Source organism: Pelobates fuscus, chromosome 1 (genome assembly GCF_036172605.1).
Source record: "Pelobates fuscus isolate aPelFus1 chromosome 1, aPelFus1.pri, whole genome shotgun sequence".
In the NCBI taxonomy this organism is placed as follows: Eukaryota; Metazoa; Chordata; class Amphibia; order Anura; family Pelobatidae; genus Pelobates; species Pelobates fuscus.
In genome coordinates, this window is record NC_086317.1 from 499,118,544 (window position 1) to 499,134,483 (window position 15,940).

The window sequence follows — 15,940 nt, forward strand, 5'->3', positions numbered from 1 at the left end:
TTAAAGGACCACTCTAGGCACCCAGACCACTTCAGCTTAATGAGGTGGTCTGGGTGCCAGGTCCAGCTAGGATTAACCCTTTTTTTTTATAAACATAGCAGTTTCAGAGAAACTGCTATGTTTATACTGAGGGTTAATCCAGCCTCCAAAACCTCTAGTGGCTGTCTCATTGACAGCCGCTAGAGGCGCTTGCGTGCTTCTCACTGTGAAAATCACAGTGAGAGCACGCAAGCGTCCTTAGGAAAGCATTGTAAATGCTTTCCTATGCGACCGGCTGAATGCGAGTGCGTCGCAAGGAAGAAGGAGAGGAGGAGGAAAGCTCCCCGCCCGGCGCTTGAGAAAGAGGTAAGTTTAACCCCTTCCTCCCCCCAGAGCCCGGTGGGAGTGGGTCCCTGAGGGTGGGGGCACCCTCAGGGCACTCTAGTGCCAGGAAAACAAGTATGTTTTACTGGCACTAGAGTGGTCCTTTAAGAGTACAATTCAAATGTTATTGAACAAACCTCCTAATGATAACAGTATTTTTTTTAAACATAAAAAACTTACAATGCACTGTTCCAAATTATTACGCACAATAAGTTTCAAAACACTTTATAGGCTGTAAAGAACTGAAAATTGTCATTTGTTGTGTTTGCAGCACATTTACTGAAATCAAAAGCTATTTCAATCAAACTTATAACAACATTATAACAACAAAATATTTAATCTTTGTGACACTTAAATAGAATTTGTATAATCATTTGGAACAGGGTGTAATGGAAAAGGCACTGTATGGCTGTTTTTCAGTCAGAGCTAGCAATAAGAGAAGATAAGAGACTTGGAGTCTGTCCTTCGCACAAAGTGCAGCCTGAGCTCTCCTCCTTCTTCCTCTTTCTTCCTTCTGGTGAACCGAATTCTCCCTCCCAGCTGGCAATCAACAGTCAAAGAGAGCAGGTAGGAAGCAAACAATAAGACGAATGCATAACAATAGTAAACAAAACAACACATACATAGCACAGCTACACAGCAATACACATAAACACAAAACACAACTATACAATATAGCACAGTTACACATAAACACAATACAACATATATAGCACAGCTACACAGAAATACAACATATATAGCACAGCTACACAGCATTACAACATATATAGCACAGCTACACAGAAATACAACATATATAGCACAGCTACACAGCATTACAACATATATAGCACAGCTACACAACATTACACAGAAACACAATACAACATATATAGCACAGCTACACGGCTACACAACATTACACATAAACACAATACAACATATATAGCACAGCTACACAGAAATACAACATATATAGCACAGCTACACAGAAATACAACATATATAGCACAGCTACACAGCTACACAACATTACACAGAAACACAATACAACATATATAGCACAGCTACACAGAAATACAACATATATAGCACAGCTACACAGCATTACAATATAGCACAGTTACACAACATTACAATATAGCACAATACAATGCAGCAATACTACAATGCATCACAGCTAGATAGTACACTAGCATACAGTATAACACAATCAATGTAACTGTACAGTACAACGTGGGTCTAAATGTTATAAATCTATGTTCATGGAGAATCAGATCAATATATTGTGCAAACATAGCAAAAGAGATCTCTGGAAATTATCATTTCAGTCTAAGCTAAATAGACGGAGCTCAGTATATCTGTTAGCAAGGCAACCCTCCTCTGGGTAAGAGCAGGAGGGGCAAGCTGGGTGTGTGAGAGCAGGAGGGGCAAGCTGTGTGTGTGAGAGAGCAGGAGGGGCAGGCTGTGTGTGTGTGTAGGTGTGTGAGAGAGAGCAGGAGGGGCAGGCTGTGTGTGTGAGAGAGCAGGAGGGGCAGGCTGTGTGTGTGTGTGTGTGTGTGTGTGAGAGAGAGCAGGAGGGGCAGGCTGTGTGTGTGAGAGAGCAGGAGGGGCAAGCTGTGTGTGTGTGTGTGTATGTGTGAGCAGGAAGGGCAGGCTGTGTGTGTGTGAACAGGAGGGGAAGGCTGTGTGTGTGTGTGTGAACAGGAGGGGCAGGCTATGTGTGTGAGAGCAGGAGGGGCAAGCTGTGTGTGTGTGTGTGTGTGTGTGTGTGTGTGTGAACAGGAGGGGCAGGCTGTGTGTGTGTGAACAGGAGGGGCAGGCTATGTGTGTGAGAGCAGGAGGGGAAAGCTGTGTGTGTGTGTGTGTGTGTGAACAGGAGGGGCAGGCTATGTGTGTGTGTGAACAGGAGGGGAAGGCTGTGTGTGTGAGAGCAGGAGGGGCAGGCTGTGTGTGTGAGAGCAGGAGGGGCAGGCTGTGTGCAGGGCTGGATTAACATAGGGGCTGATGGAGCTGCAGCTCCAGGCCCAGGCCCATGGAATAGACCCATTGATTTTTTTTTTTTTGATTTTTTTTTACACACTACTCTTAGGGTTGTTCACCTGGCCGGTTTTTATTTATTTGAGGCTGCCTGGCCAGTGCTGATATTGCAGTAATACCGGCAATACAAATGATTACAAGATGATTACAAGAGATTACTCTGCAATACCATTACCGGCCAGTAGGGGTCACTGTGTGTGGAGAGAGGCAGTGATAGGAAGTTACAGCATTAACCTGCATTGCTCTACTCACTGATCCACAAAGAGTCCAGACAGCAGCTTCCAGCCTGCAGAGACAGCCTACAGCTCAGAGAAGTGAAGGATAGGGTAAAGGCTGCAGGGAGACATGGGGACACTAAGACACTAGGGGACACTATGAGACATGGGGACACATGGAGACCTCTGGGGATGCTGAGACACTTGGGGACACTTGGAGACATGGGGACACAGACACACATGGGGACACTAAGGCAAGGACACACACACACACATGGGGACACTGAAACACTAGGGGACACTGAGACACTAGGGGACATGGGGACACAGACATACATGGGGACACTGAGACATGGGGACACAGACACTAGGAACACAAGGTCCCCAAGTGTCTCAGTGTCCCCATGTCTCCCAGCCAGTTTTTCCCGGTGTCTCAGTGTCCCTAGTTTCTGAGTGTTCCCATGTCTCCCAGTGTCCCTAGTGTCTCAATGTCCATGTGTCCCTAGTGTCTCAGTGTCCCTAGTCTCCCAGTATCCCTAGTGTCTCAGTGTCCCCATGTCTCCCAGTGTCGGTGTCCCCATGTCTCCCAGTGTCCCCATGTTTCTCAGTGTAAGAGACTATGCATCACATGGGGACACAGAGACATTGTGATGCATAGTCTCATTGTCCCCATGTCTCACAGTGTCACCTTGTGACATGGGGACACTGGGAGACATGGGGACACATACACTAGGGGACACTGGGCGACATGGGGACACTGGGAGCAATCCATCTATACAGCAGAATCAAACTACGGTAAGTAGTTTTTTGAGGATTTCACAGAATGTATGTCATGCATACATAATTAGTTATGCAAATTAGTAAGGCCTGTAATTTTTTCCTAAGAAAGGATGAAGAGGAACAAAACTTGTGTGGACTAACTGAAATGAAATTAGTTAAGGTAATGCTGACTTTGGTCTCTCTAACACTGTGCCATGTTCCCTTTCTTCTACACTCACTACATCCACCTTTTCTCTGTCTCAGACTGTATACCAGGAGCTTCTTCCTTCTAGTAAGAAGGTTAGGATAGAAGTGGACCAGCGAATACTATGGGACAGTCCTTAGAAAGCATAGAGATAGCGCATCATTAGATGCATTTATGCCAAGCTCAGGAAGCTGTTAGTTTCTTTGGTTTTTACTATATATTGGGGCTGATGTGTATTGTAGTCCTTGCTGCTTAAGCGCAGGACTTCTCTTTTATGATTGTCAGGCAGCCTGACATGCATTCATGCTAGACTAGCCTTCCAATTCTTTGGGCAGACACGCCTTCTTTTTGGGCATGTTCGGTCCTTTCGGAAGTTCTGGTAACATGATCCACGTCACTGGCCCGTCCCTTTTACACCGCCCATTGACTTACTGCTTCACTGGACACTGCTATTAGGGAGTATGGATTTACATGAAAGATGAAAGCATAATTTACAGAGAGATTAGCATATTTTAAGTGAATCTGAGGTTTTTTTTATAGCTGTATCCTATGAGTTTCCCTCCGGCAACATCTCCACCAGATACATAATGCTGGAGAGGTATGTCTGTTTTAGTGTTTTTGGTCGATTTAGGCCCCTCATAATAGTCAGCACCAGACCCACTGGACTCTTAATCCAACCCTGGCTGTGTGTGTGAGAGCAGGACGAGCAGGCTGTGTGTGTGAGAGTAGGAGGTGCAGGCAGGGCCGCCATCAGGGCATGACAACCATAACGGTTGGGGGTGCTAAATAACAATAACCTACTGTCCTCCCCCCCCCACCTCCCCCGGCTCCGACCCCTAAGCGGTGGGTGGGGGCCCTCAATGAAAATTTAACCCCCCCCACCAGGTGACTAGGGGTCCCCAAACCCCTAGTCACCCCCCTCCCCCCAAAAAAATAACCCCTACCTACCTCCCTCATCCTAAATATAATGAGGGGGGACCCTTATCTAAATACCTGTAAAAAAAAAAAAAAATAGACTTACCATTCAATGTTTTCTTTCTTCTAAACTCTTCTTTTTTTTCAGCCAAATAAAAATCCATAATAACCGACGCACTTTTTAAAAAAAAAAAAAATATATATATATATAAATTTGCACCCATGGAGGGCTCTGCGCAGACTGAGCTCTGCAGGGTGGGGGAAGGCTTATAAAGCCTTGCCCCACCCTGCAATTAGGCTCAGAGCACTCTGATTGGTGGGTTTAAGCCATCCAATCAGAGTGCTCTGACAGGTAAATGAAGAGACTGACTGGTAAGTCTCTACATTTACCTGTCACAGCACTCTGATTGGTGGATTTCAAGCCAACCAATCAGAGTGCTCTGTGTCATTTTACACAGCGTGGAAAAGTTCTTTGGAATTTTCCCACGCTGTGTAATTTGACTCATAACAATCAGATTGGTTACTTAATCCACCAATCAGAGTGTTATGAGTCAAATTACACAGCGTGGGAAAATTCCAAAGTATTTTACAATTAGCCCCCACCTCTCCCCATTATTACTTAAGGCCCCACCAGCTGCTAAAGGGTGGTGGGGGAGAAAATATGTCTCCCCACCCCCAACTAAAGGTTGTGAGCTGGGGGGACACCTGGTCCCTCTTGTTACATAGTTACATAGTTAGATAGCTGAAAAGAGACTTGCGTCCATCAAGTTCAGCCTTCCTCACACCTGTTTTTTGCTGTTGATCCAAAAGAGAAAAAAAAAAAACCCAGTTTGAAGCACAATTTTGCAACAAGCTAGGACAAAAAATTCCTTATTGACCCCAGAATGGCAGTCAGATTTATCCTTGAATCAAGCAGTTATTACCCTACATTGAAAGATTATATCCTTGAATATTCTGTCTTTGCAAGTATGCATCTAGTAGCTGTTTGAACATCTGTATGGACTCTGATAAAACCACTTCTTCAGGCAGAGAATTCCACATCCTGATTGTTCTTACAGTAAAAAAACCTTTCCTTTGCCTTAGACGAAATCTTCTTTCTTCCAGTCTAAACGCATGGCCTCGTGTCCTATGTAAAGTCCGGTTTGTGAATAGATTTCCACACAATGGTTTGTATTGGCCCCGAATATATTTGTATAATGTTATCATATCCCCTCTCAGGCGACGTTTTTCTAAACTAAATAGGTTTAAATTTGTTAACCTTTCTTCATAGCCGATATGTTCCAATCCTTTTATTAATTTTGTAGCCCGCCTCTGCACTTTTTCTAGTGCCATGATATCCTTCTTTAGAACAGGTGCCCAAAATTGCACAGCATATTCAATATGTGGTCTTACCAGTGATTTATAGAGAGGCAAAATGATATTCTCGTCCCGAGAATGAATGCCCTTTTTCATGCATGACAATACCTTACTGGCCTTGGCCACTGCTGATTGACATTGCACATTGTTGCATAGTTTGTTGTCTATAACAATTCCCAAGTCCTTTTCGTGTGTTGTTATCCCTAATTCGCTTCCATTAAGGGTATACGTTGCTTGTGTATTCTTTACGCCGAAGTGCATAACTTTGCATTTTTCAACATTAAATTTCATCTGCCATTTGAGTGCCCAGTCCTCCAGTCTATCTAAATCCTTCTGCAGCAAAGTAATATCTTGCTCACATTGTATTATTTTACAAAGTTTTGTGTCATCTGCAAACACTGAAACATGACTTTCAATGCTGTCTTCAAGATCATTTATAAAAATGTTAAATAGAAGGGGTCCCAGAACAGACCCCTGAGGGACACCACTTGCCACCTCTGTCCAGCTTGAAAATTTACCATTAACGACAACTCTTTGTATTCTGTTTTTAAGCCAATGTTCTACCCAAGAACAAGCATTTTCATCAAGACCGATTTCCTTGAGTTTGAACACTAATCTTTTGTGTGGAACTGTATCAAATGCCTTGGCAAAATCCAAATAGATCACATCCACTGCAACACCCTGATCTATACTTCTACTTACTTCTTCGTAGAACGCAATCAAGTTAGTTTGACATGACCTGTGCTTCATAAAACCGTGCTGATTTTTGCTGATAACCATATTCTTCTCAAGGAATTCTTGAATATTATCCCTTATTTTTATTTTAAGAGGTGCCCCACATTGTGTGTATGGGGGACCTGTGCCAGTATTAAATTAGCAACTAGGCAGCAATAACCGGTCACAAATTATGACAAAAGTGAATGCCTAAGTCAACAACTGGGCATGCGTTGGAAATACACGGAACAAAGCTAGTTTGGGCAGATGAAGCCAATGTGGTACACGTCATCCAGGAATCCTAAGATGGTGGCACCTAGGTCATAGATCTGGAGAAGAAATAAAAGATGGTGAAATGAGTGACCTAGAGGCATTTGGGGATGACTAGGACGACAATAAAATGTAGAGGAAAAAAAAATAGATGCGGCCGTGACAGTGCTGTTTTAAGAAGTTCCAGTCAACTGGAAATGTTAACAATCAAGCTCGATGAGTATGTTTGTCTATATTGTCTCAACGCACTGTGAAGAAGATGGTACAAGTGGCCAAAGAATCTCCAAAGATCACAGCTGGAGAATTTCAGAAGTTAGTTACATTTTGGGATTAGAAAGTCTCCAAAACTACAATCTGACATGACCTATATCACCAGAAGTTGAAGGCTCAAGCATCATCACCTTCAAATGGGATTAGGCTTTTTGGTCAGATTAAACCAAAATAGAGCTTTTTGGCAAACATCAGAGGCGGGTTGGGCACCCACAGAGAGGTAGCTGTGACAGACCCTCTGTCCCTGAATTTTAAAGTTTGTACATTTTGTTTGCCTACGTTTCGCATGGAATACAGTCTGCCTTATTTTACCATTTGACGTGTGGCGAAACCAGCTTCGCCACTGTGAACTGGAGAGGCCTGGCTGCTAGCCTCCTGCCCTGCGACTACGGCCCATGGACATATTGCTCTATAAACACTATATTTGGGCATGTAATAATTTATATTGCTGCTACTGGCCCTTTAAAATCAGCGATGGACATATTGGGACTTTTGGGACTAATGTCCCTTTAAGACTTTGTAACATATCACAGTAATACTGTCTTAAATATTATGTAGGTATTTATGTGTTCAGTTAAACTGGGGATATGTAGAAATGTGTGTTTTATGTGTTAAATGTATCAGTATGTAATTTTATGTCTTTTACTGTCTTTTTGCAACCATGTGGTTAATGGAGTCTGACTCTAGTCCTAGATAATTGGATTACTTCTCCAATTATCTCCAGGGCAGAAGGGAGGAAGCCGGGATGCATTGTGGGGGATGTTTTACTTCTGTTTGAGCCAGATTGTGCCATGCTGCAAGCCAGGGCCCAAAAGATACTGTTAGTAACTTTTAAACCCCTGGTCGGATTCATGCCATTTTTTAATATGTTGTTCCCCTGAATGGATTGATTGTGGATATGTATTTTTATGTGAATGTGATGTATGGTTTTAAAGTTATGAAAGTTGTGTAAAAGTATATTTTACTCTGTATGCATAATGGGATTATGTGTCACACTAAGGGGAGGGGATGTGTGGGAGGTAACATCTATGTCATTGGTTCTTTTATGCCTCCCCCTGGGTGTGGCCTGTATGTGTGAGTTGGAAATAAAAGCCAGACTGGGTGTCCCAGTCTAGAGTTCTTGCTTAACCCTCAAAGCGATGTGTCGTCTCGGTCTTTGGGGGAATGGGATTGTATGCTGACTGCCAAGAGTGTAAGCCGATGTCTGCTTTTCTTGTTCAGCTGTTCCAGTGTTCGTGTGGTTCCAGTCGGGAGAATGGTGTTTGCAGTAGCTGCCTGTGCATCTGGAAAGGGGATTATCGCCTAAACTGGGTTTTATCCTCTTGTAAGTGAAACGGTCCGTTACAATTGGTGGCAAGCGGCGGGATCGTTCCTACAACCAGAGGGACAGCTACAGACAACACTATTTCTGGATTACAAATTGAGGGCAACGCTAGTATCCGTACAGCGACCCTATCTACAAAGGAACTCAGAAAATGGAGGAGAAGCTTCAGGATAAAGTGTACAGTTACGTACGCCTGGGGTCTGCAGTAGTCCCAGAGGAACACCTGTTGATGTACAGACAGAGGGCCAGAGCCGAATTGTGGGACATAGCCATAATAGAAGTACAGTATTCACGAGGGGATCAGCGCCGCAACAGAAGGCAGCGAATCCTGGCGAGAATGGCAGAGCGGATGTTCCTCCTGAGAAAACAGACCACAGAAAAGTGGGTGACTAGACTCGAGATTCTAGTATACACAGAACTGACGCTCGACGACGCGTACCAGGCGCTACAGTGGTACGCGGCTCAGTGTGTCCCCAGGATGGCAGAGTATGAGTTCCCAGAAGGCGGAGATTACACTGGCCCCGGTCTATTTTGGGATAATAGTGGTGACGAGGACTTTGGGGAAGATACCGACTATCGTTTTTGGGACCTGTACGGCATCCGAGAGAACATGCTGGGTCTCTTTGGCGCTATTGACCTCGAGGCAGACCTACGATATTTAGTTACCCAGGAATGGAACCTGGAGGGGGATTACCTGCGACTCATCAATGAGGCCTGGGAAGAGACAACCGGTCCTCCCGCCCAACAGCAACCAGCAGTACCCGAGGTAGCAGAGCTCCTAGACTGGTCCTGTGAACAACCCCAGGGAGATGATGGTGTCGTCCATCCTCCCCAGCGGCAGTGTGTACCCCAGGGAGATGAAGGTGTCGTCCTTCCTCCCCAGCGGCAGTGGGTAACCCAGGGAGATGAAGGTGTCGTCCTTCCTCCCCAGCGGCAGTGTGTAACCCAGGGAGCAGAAGGTGCAGTCCTTCCTCCCCAGCAGCAAAGTGATGTGCCAGGAAGGCAGTGTGAAGTGAAGGGAGAGGAGAGCAGCGTCCTCCCTCCCCAGCGGCAGTGTGTGTCTCCAGGAGCTGATGGTGTCGTCCATCCTCCCCAGCGGCAGTGTGTACCTCAGGGAGCAGAAGGTGCAGTCCTTCCTCCCCAGCGGCAGTGTGTACCCCAGGGAGATGAAGGTGTCGTCCTTCCTCCCCAGCGGCAGGGTGTACCTCAGGGAGCAGAAGGTGCAGTCCTTCCTCCCCAGCGGCAGTGTGTACCCCAGGGAGATGAAGGTGTCGTCCTTCCTCCCCAGCGGCAGGCTGAGTTACAGGGGGCAGAGGTTGTTGTTCCTGCCCCCCAGCAGCAAAGTGATATGCCAGGAAGGCAGTGCGAAGTAAAGGGAGAGGAGAGCAGTGTCCTCCCTCCCCAGCGGCAGTGTGTGTCTCAGGGAGCAGAAGGTGCAGTCCTTCCTCCCCAGCGGCAGTGTGTACCCCAGGGAGCTGATGGTGTCGTCCTTCCTCTCCAGCGGCAGTGTGTACCCCAGGGAGCAGAAGGTGCCTTCCTTTCTCCCCAGTGGCAGTTTGCCATCCAGAGAGAGGAGCTTGTTACACCCTCTCTCCCACGGCAACCTAACCCACCAAGGGGAGATGTTAAGCCCCACAACTGTGCAGATGGGACTGTAGTCTCTGCACTTACAGCACAAGGGATAGGGACGGTCGGTCCTGTTCCCCAGCCTCAGTGTGATGGATCCAAAGGGGAGACAGTCGGTCTCCCCCTCCGGCAGTCGAGCTGTGCACCTAAAGGGGAGACAGCCAGTCTCCAGCAACCAGGCGCCCACCAGACTACTCCCGGGGTAGTGCTGGCAACAGGACAGAGTACCACTGGTCTCTGCCCCCTCAGCAACCCACCAAGGCAGCCTACCCGTCTCCCACCCAGCAGTGGTGAAACACCAGAACTTGGACAAAATTCTTCCTCACCCAGATGTAGTAACCGGTTAGTGGGGGTGGGCTGCTCTGTTATTTCTGTTTCGTGGGTGGGTTGCTGGACTAACCAGGGCACTGACCGGCAGAAAGTCAGGTACCCTGTTAGTCTAATTGGCAAAGGGGAGAAATGTGGCGAAACCAGCTTCGCCACTGTGAACTGGAGAGGCCTGGCTGCTAGCCTCCTGCCCTGCGACTACGGCCCATGGACATATTGCTCTATAAACACTATATTTGGGCATGTAATAATTTATATTGCTGCTACTGGCCCTTTAAAATCAGCGATGGACATATTGGGACTTTTGGGACTAATGTCCCTTTAAGACTTTGTAACATATCACAGTAATACTGTCTTAAATATTATGTAGGTATTTATGTGTTCAGTTAAACTGGGGATATGTAGAAATGTGTGTTTTATGTGTTAAATGTATCAGTATGTAATTTTATGTCTTTTACTGTCTTTTTGCAACCATGTGGTTAATGGAGTCTGACTCTAGTCCTAGATAATTGGATTACTTCTCCAATTATCTCCAGGGCAGAAGGGAGGAAGCCGGGATGCATTGTGGGGGATGTTTTACTTCTGTTTGAGCCAGATTGTGCCATGCTGCAAGCCAGGGCCCAAAAGATACTGTTAGTAACTTTTAAACCCCTGGTCGGATTCATGCCATTTTTTAATATGTTGTTCCCCTGAATGGATTGATTGTGGATATGTATTTTTATGTGAATGTGATGTATGGTTTTAAAGTTATGAAAGTTGTGTAAAAGTATATTTTACTCTGTATGCATAATGGGATTATGTGTCACACTAAGGGGAGGGGATGTGTGGGAGGTAACATCTATGTCATTGGTTCTTTTATGCCTCCCCCTGGGTGTGGCCTGTATGTGTGAGTTGGAAATAAAAGCCAGACTGGGTGTCCCAGTCTAGAGTTCTTGCTTAACCCTCAAAGCGATGTGTCGTCTCGGTCTTTGGGGGAATGGGATTGTATGCTGACTGCCAAGAGTGTAAGCCGATGTCTGCTTTTCTTGTTCAGCTGTTCCAGTGTTCGTGTGGTTCCAGTCGGGAGAATGGTGTTTGCAGTAGCTGCCTGTGCATCTGGAAAGGGGATTATCGCCTAAACTGGGTTTTATCCTCTTGTAAGTGAAACGGTCCGTTACATGACGGTCGAATTACCAAACGACCAACCACCCAAATGTAGAGCGTGGCACTTATTAACCTCATTGACCCTCTTAACACTTCAAAAACAACAAACACCCTAACATTCTAAGCGGTCGACTGGTTGGTCGGCGTTCAAATGCACGAACATGTTTTGTCTTCGAGTGCATGGAACTATAATCGGACACTCGCCGGCATGAACACCGCTAAGACTTCCATAATCACCGATGTTCGGCAATATGGGTACAAAATGGACTAAGTTCGGTAATAAATTCTCCTGCACCACTAAGACTAGGAGAACATGCGCACGAACAGTTGATTCACTTCTAAACGTTAGTTTAATACTATAGCTGGACCTGGGTAACCCGGCTGGTAATGATAGGTCAGACCCATTTCCCCAGTAACTTGGTTGACACAGTTCCAGGGTACAACTTTTTTTTTTTTTTTTTGGATTATAATTTGCGATTTTTATTGGTGGGTCCTTCGTTTTTGTAATTCTTTATTTTTTATTTGACAGATTCAGTAAATACAGGCGTGGTTAACTGAGGTTATGCATGGGCTTATGCAAAAGCCGTATTTCAATAATTATAACAGTACATCACTTTACAGAGGTGTCCATAGTATGTGGCTGTTATTAGGTGATGTCAAGTTAAGGTCGTCTGTTATGATTCTGTTCTGTCAAATTTTTATGTAACTAAGAACATCTAACCGGGTTAGGATGTAATTACGGGTAAGAAAGGAAGAAGATGAGGGAATTTGGGGTTCGTAGAGTGAGTTAGCGTCAGTTTGGGTTGATCGGTGGGACGTGGTGATGGGACTCCATATTTTGGGGCCTTCGGTGGGTGAGTCATTGTCTTGCCAATTTTATGTGTATGGTGAAAGCTTTGGTGGGGAGGGGTATCCGATAGGGTAGGGGGGGGACTCTTCATTATGTGATAGGTCCGATTCCGTATTCGAGAGGCTTCCTCCCTCGTCAGGGGATACTACTTTGCAAGATAGTTTTTATTTTCGGGGATCACTAGTATTAAGTGAACTTGTGGGCATTAGTGCGTGTTTGCATACGTATTCTACTGGGTATTCCCTCCCGTCGCTTGTCTCTGTCTGTCTCGGGGTTATTTCGTCTGGGTGTGTCTGGGTTTGGGTCGGATGCGGTTTGCGTCTGGTGTTTTGGTTTTTCTTAATTCTACGCCATTATCTGGCGTGACTGTCTGATTGTGGCGTGTGCTGGATATGATATGGATGCCCCCATAGGGGCATCCTGTGTCCCGGGCAGTGAAGGTCTGTCCTAGTTGTGTGTTGCGGGACCACTGGGGGATAGGGATTGGGGGTGTGCGGTCGGGGTTGGGGTTGTTAGGGTGGGGGAATGGGGAGAGGGTTCCCCGAGCGGGGCCCCCCAGGCCCCCGCGGCCATGCCATCATCCCGGTCCTTTTGCGGTCGTCCTGCGAACCGCCAGTGGCCACTGCTCGGACAGCACCCTCTAGCGTGCTCTCCAGGGGGTGTATTATGCTGGCTTTTTCGACAGATATGTTTTCCAAGGGAACCACCTAAGGGCGCATTTGTCGGATCGCTCCTGCAGGGAGGCGGTCATGATTTCCATGTCATAGATATTTTCCACCTTATCCACCCATTGCCTGAATGTGGGGACCGTTGTACGTTTCCAATGTAGTGGTATGAGGGCTTTCACTGCTGTGAGTAAGTGCATGGTGAGGGAGTTTTTGTATGTGTGCGCTGGTGTGGGCGTGTGGTGTAGGAGCATCGGCAGGGGTTGTAGGGGAAGATCCGAACCTGTGACCTCCTTGATCTTTGTATGGATCATCTGCCAGTATGGTGCAATGCGTGGGCATGTCCACCATATGTGTATGTGGGTGCCCGGTTCGGTGCCACACCTCCAGCATTCGCCTGTGTCGGTGACCTGCATACGTCTGAGGTCGTAGGGTACAACTTTTGACCATCTTTATTGGGCACACAGCTTTTTATGCACAGACAGGGGGGGAGACAGGGGGTCTCCATCCAACACAACCTAATGCAAGAGGGGGCTGGGTGACAGATAACCATCTCCCATTGTGGGAGATACTAACAGGACACAGAGACACACATGAGTACACATCACATACAGGGGCTCGGCTCCCCGGGACAGGAAGGGGGTACAGGGTTAACACTTATACTGATGAATAGTCCTGGGTGCCACCTCAGATCCCTGTAAAAAGTGGAGCGAGATATCAGTGTCAAAGGTCTGGGGCTTGAGGCTCTGTACATCCCCAAAATGAGTTCCATGGCGTTGCTTGGTTTAGTCCAGCGAATGCAAACTTTGTGCCTAAACCACGCAACAACCAATCAGCAGAAAGGGCGCTAACCAAATCGTTCCAATCAGCATTCAGGGGAGGAAGGAGTTTTGCTGCCCAATCCGAAGAGAGGGCGCGAAACTCGGTTGCACCAATCTGTGCTCAGGAGGAGGGGGGTTTCGCCGCCCAATCAGGGGAAAGGGCGCGAAACCTGATTGCACCAATCCGCTGAAAGGCGCAAAATCTATTCTCGCCAATCAGCGCTCAGGGATGAGGGGCGGTTTCGCTGCCCAATCAGAAGACAGGGCGTGAAACCCCATTTCCACTGGTGCTCCTGCTTGTGGTGTAATCACCAAATTAATATAAATATTACACAAGGTTCGTCTACATTAAAAGGTATTTATTTAGAAGACAACAACACAATATTATAAATGTATCACAAACACACAGCCCAGACCCACGGAGCATCAACCCTTTTAAATCTATCTATCTATATAGTAATCCCCTTCCCCACACGTTTGATCTCACCCACGGTTAGGCCTTCACATCTAGTAATGGCTCACTGCTGCAAGTCCAACATCACATACACCAAGGAAGAAAAGGAAGCAATAGAGTATAACATGGTTCACCAAGATAGCACATGGCGTCTGCACATCTGCTCAGTAGCACAGCCAAGAAGGAACAGAGAGAAATGAGGATAGTGGGGGGAGTGGCTATCTCTCTCCTGACTTGTAAAGGTATTTACCATATCAAAGTAAAGCTTATCCCCCTGTAAGAAAGATCTACATGAACGTGATCACATGACCCCTGGTCACCATGTTAGTTTGATGACAGAATGTCACCACACTGCTCTGATTGGTCGGCACCCCGGGATGGGAAGGGGGTACAAGGTTAACACTTATACTGATGAATAGCCACGGGTCCCACCTCAGATCCCTGTAAAAGCGAGGTGATTGGATATACAGCAGGGTGATCCTGCTCTGATTGGTAGCCGGCGTCCTGCTGCGACCAATCAATGCTCACTTTGTGTCGACCTCCCCTCTGTATCCATTATCTCCAAATGAAAAATACAAGTTTTTACCCATTTTCTGAAAGCACCCCAAAAACATATGGGAACCCTGATCTGGGTGAACAACATATCCAAAAATCACCCAGATCGGAACAGGGGTTCAGAAATTTTATGGAAGTCTGTTTTGACCGACCGCATGCATGTTCCATACCCAAACTAGTTACAGAGAATTAGGCTGTGCGGTCGGTCTATTTCCAATTATTAAAATGTACTTCGAATATTCGAACGGGACTGTTCATGCACAGGGTCAATGAGACAGCCACTAGAGGCTGGATTAACCCTGTTATAAACATAGCAGTTTCTCTGAAACTGCTATGTTTATAGAAAAAAGGGTTAAACCTAGCTGGACCTGGCACCCAGACCACTTCATTAATCTGAAGTGGTCTGGGTGCCTATAGTGGTCCTTTAAGAGCTTGGAAGGCAGTTTCACAGTGGAGAGACCACAGGACCTGTCGGGGTAAATTATTTTAGGTCAGATTTGTGAGAGGCTTGGCGAGGGCGCTATGGTCCGGTACAAAAAGTCTGAAGTACCCAGCGGTCTTGGTGCGGGGTGTGGGCCAGTTAGCGACCACCTCCACCTTAGCTGGCTCCGGTCATTGCTTTCCACACCCCACCCTGTGGCCCAGATACTAAACTTCGGCCATCCCAAAATGGCACTTATCTGGCTTCAGAGTCAGGCCGGCGGCCCGAATCTGATCCAGCACCGTTCCTACGTGAGCCAAGTGTTCCTCCCTGGACTCACTGTAAATTGCTGTGTCATCCAGGTACGTACACGCAAAATCCTGGAAGCCATCAAGGAATCTATCCACCAAGCGCTGGAATGTGGCTGGGGCGTTTTTCATCCCGAATGGCATGACCTTAAATTGGTACAAGCCAAACGGGGTGACAAAGTATAGCTTCCACCTATTCACCCGTGGAAAATATCAATAAAAACTTAGCTTTTTTCGGATACTTGCTTCCCTCTAGTCACCTCCCAACTTGGTGACCATATACAACTATTGCAAACTACAAATCAACCAGGGATTCAGCTTGTATCACTAGAACATAAGCATAAAACACAACATAGT

At 46.4% G+C, this 15,940-nt stretch overlaps 1 protein-coding gene across 2 annotated transcripts in view; it reads left to right on the forward strand.

The window, feature by feature from the left end:
• The first annotated feature begins 819 nt into the window (after positions 1-819).
• The window catches only part of ALDH3B1 (aldehyde dehydrogenase 3 family member B1), a 340,333-nt gene continuing 325,212 nt past the window's right edge, over positions 820-15,940 (forward strand). The window contains exon 1 of one of the 2 annotated variants that reach the window (XM_063433470.1): positions 820-930. The gene's annotated coding sequence lies outside the window, so the exon portion shown is untranslated. Of the gene's footprint in view, positions 931-3,520; positions 3,541-15,940 lie in introns of those variants that run through there. The other variant, XM_063433460.1, reaches the window with a different exon arrangement.